General features: G+C 38.3%; 4 non-coding genes across 4 annotated transcripts; all 4 read right to left on the bottom strand.

Annotated features, from left to right (window-relative positions):
- Window positions 1–445: 445 nt before the first annotated feature.
- Window positions 446–516, bottom strand: TRNAG-GCC. Its single transcript has one exon. It is a non-coding gene; the product is annotated as a tRNA-Gly (tRNA).
- A 478-nt stretch (window positions 517–994) lies between these two features.
- TRNAG-GCC lies at window positions 995–1,065 on the bottom strand. The gene has a single exon. It is a non-coding gene; the product is annotated as a tRNA-Gly (tRNA).
- A 747-nt stretch (window positions 1,066–1,812) lies between these two features.
- Window positions 1,813–1,883, bottom strand: TRNAG-GCC. The gene has a single exon. It is a non-coding gene; the product is annotated as a tRNA-Gly (tRNA).
- A 477-nt stretch (window positions 1,884–2,360) lies between these two features.
- Window positions 2,361–2,431, bottom strand: TRNAG-GCC. The gene has a single exon. It is a non-coding gene; the product is annotated as a tRNA-Gly (tRNA).
- Between the last annotated feature and the right edge of the window lie 910 nt (window positions 2,432–3,341).

The raw sequence follows: 3,341 nt of genomic DNA, 5'->3' as shown, positions 1-3,341 counted from the left end.
TTTGGAACTGTAGTTCTTCTGAAGCCCTCAAGTTTTAGTTTCACCTCTCGATTTCAAAAAGAAGGCTCCATAGTGCTACGCGTGAAATCTATAAATGTAAATGATAGATTGTAACACACCTAAGTTTGCCCATTTTGCACTAATAACATCATAGGTAATCTTCAAGATGCACTAGTCGAGAATCGAACTGGGACGGTATCGTGGTATGATACTATTCTACCACTTGACCACTAGCGCATGTACCTTTGGGCCAATAAAAAACGTACTCGTATTTTGGTCCTACAGCTCTTCTGAAGCCCTCAACTTTTAGTTTCAACTCTCGATATAAAAAAAAAAAAGCTCGATAGTGCTACTCGGGAAATTTATAAATTTAAATGATATAGTGACAAACCCAAGAAATTCGAAAAGTATGCAATAAATATCATCTCATAGCATCTCTTCAAGATGCACCAGCCGAGAATCGAACTCGGGTCTGTACCGTGGCAGGGTACTATTCTACCACTAGACCACTGGTGCAACCAACTTTAGGTCTGTCCATAATTTACTCGAAATTTCGTACTGCAGTTCTTCTGAAGCCCTCAACTTTTAGTTTCACCTCTCGATTTAAAAATGAAAGCTCCATAGGACTACTCGCGAAATCTATAAATGTAAATGATAGATTGTAACAAACCGAAGTTTGAACATTTTGCACTAATATCATCATAGGTAATCTTCAAGATGCACTAGTCGAGAATCGAACTGGGACTGTATCGTGGTATGATACTATTCTACCACTTGACCACTAGCGCATGTACCTTTGGGCCAATAAAAAACGTACTCGTATTTTGGTCCTACAGCTCTTCTGAAGCCCTCAACTTTTAGTTTCAACTCTCGATATAAAAAAAAAACAGCTCGATAGTGCTACTCGGGAAATTTATAAATTTTAAATGATATAGTGACAAACCCAAGCAATTCGAAAAGTATGCAATAATATCATCGTAGCATCTCTTCAAGATGCACCAGCCGAGAATCAAACTCGGGTCTGTACCGTGGCAGGGTACTATTCTACCACTAGACCACTGGTGCAACCAACTTTAGGTCTGTCCATAATTTACTCGAAATTTCGTACTGCAGTTCTTCTGAAGCCCTCAACTTTTAGTTTCACCTCTTGATTTAAAAATGAAAGCTCCATAGGTCTACTCGCGAAATCTATAAGTGTAAATGATAGATTGTAACAAACCGAAGTTTGAACATTTTGCACTAATATCATCATAGGTAATCTTCAAGATGCACCAGTCGAGAATCGAACTGAGACTGTATCGTGGAACGGTACTATTCTACCACTAGACCACTAGTGCATGTACCTTTGGCCCAATAAAAAACATACTCGTATTTTGGAACTGTAGTTCTTCTGAAGCCCTCAAGTTTTAGTTTCACCTCTCGATTTCAAAAAGAAGGCTCCATAGTGCTACGCGTGAAATCTATAAATGTAAATGATAGATTGTAACAAACCGAAGTTTGAACATTTTGCACTAATATCATCATAGGTAATCTTCAAGATGCACTAGTCGAGAATCGAACTGGGACTGTATCGTGGTAGGATACTATTCTACCACTTGACCACTAGCGCATGTACCTTTGGGCCAATAAAAAACGTACTCGTATTTTGGTCCTACAGCTCTTCTGAAGCCCTCAACTTTTAGTTTCAACTCTCGATATAAAAAAAAAAGCTCGATAGTGCTAATCGGGAAATTTATAAATTTAAATGATATAGTGACAAACCCAAGAAATTCGAAAAGTATGCAATAATATCATCATAGCATCTCTTCAAGATGCACGAGCCGAGAATCGAACTCAGGTCTGTACCGTGGCAGGGTACTATTCTACCACTAGACCACTGGTGCAACCAACTTTAGGTCTGTCCATAATTTACTCGAAATTTCGTACAGCAGTTCTTCTGAAGCCCTCAACTTTTAGTTTCACCTCTCGATTTAAAAATGAAACCTCCATAGGTCTTCTCGCGAAATCTATAAATGTAAATGATAGATTGTAACAAACCAAAGTTTGAACATTTTGCACTAATATCATCATAGGTAATCTTCAAGATGCACTAGTCGAGAATCGAACTGGGACTGTATCGTGGTATGATACTATTCTACCACTTGACCACTAGCGCATGTACCTTTGGGCCAATAAAAAACGTACTCGTATTTTGGTCCTACAGCTCTTCTGAAGCCCTCAACTTTTAGTTTCAACTCTCGATATAAAAAAAAAAAAGCTCGATAGTGCTACTCGGGAAATTTATAAATTTAAATGATATAGTGACAAACCCAAGAAATTCGAAAAGTATGCAATAGTATCATCATAGCATCTCTTCAAGATGCACCTGCCGAGAATCAAACTCGGGTCTGTACCGTGGCAGGGTACTATTCTACCACTAGACCACTGGTGCAACCAACTTTAGGTCTGTCCATAATTTACTCGAAATTTCGTACTGCAGTTCTTCTCAAGCCCTCAAGTTTTAGTTTCACCTCTCGATTTAAAAAAGAAGGCTCCATAGTGCTACTCGTGAAATCTATAAATGTAAATGATAGATTGTAACAAACCGAAGTTTGAACATTTTGCACTAATATCATCATAGGTAATCTTCAAGATGCACCAGTCGAGAATCGAACTGAGACTGTATCGTGGAACGGTACTATTCTACCACTAGACCACTAGTGCATGTACCTTTGGCCCAATAAAAAACATACTCGTATTTTGGAACTGTAGTTCTTCTGAAGCCCTCAAGTTTTAGTTTCACCTCTCGATTTCAAAAAGAAGGCTCCATAGTGCTACGCGTGAAATCTATAAATGTAAATGATAGATTGTAACAAACCGAAGTTTGAACATTTTGCACTAATATCATCATAGGTAATCTTCAAGATGCACCAGTCGAGAATCGAACTGAGACTGTATCGTGGAACGGTACTATTCTACCACTAGACCACTAGTGCATGTACCTTTGGCCCAATAAAAAACATACTCGTATTTTGGAACTGTAGTTCTTCTGAAGCCCTCAAGTTTTAGTTTCACCTCTCGATTTCAAAAAGAAGGCTCCATAGTGCTACGCGTGAAATCTATAAATGTAAATGATAGATTGTAACAAACCGAAGTTTGAACATTTTGCACTAATATCATCATAGGTAATCTTCAAGATGCACCAGTCGAGAATCGAACTGAGACTGTATCGTGAAACGGTACTATTCTACCACTAGACCACTAGTGCATGTACCTTTGGCCCAATAAAAAACATACTCGTATTTTGGAACTGTAGTTCTTCTGAAGCCCTCAACTTTTAGTTTCACCTCTCGATTTCAAAA

Source organism: Cucurbita maxima, unplaced genomic scaffold, assembly GCF_002738345.1.
Source record: "Cucurbita maxima cultivar Rimu unplaced genomic scaffold, Cmax_1.0 Cma_Scf00055, whole genome shotgun sequence".
In the NCBI taxonomy this organism is placed as follows: domain Eukaryota; kingdom Viridiplantae; phylum Streptophyta; class Magnoliopsida; order Cucurbitales; family Cucurbitaceae; genus Cucurbita; species Cucurbita maxima.
This window is presented reverse-complemented; position numbering and strand designations above follow the sequence as displayed.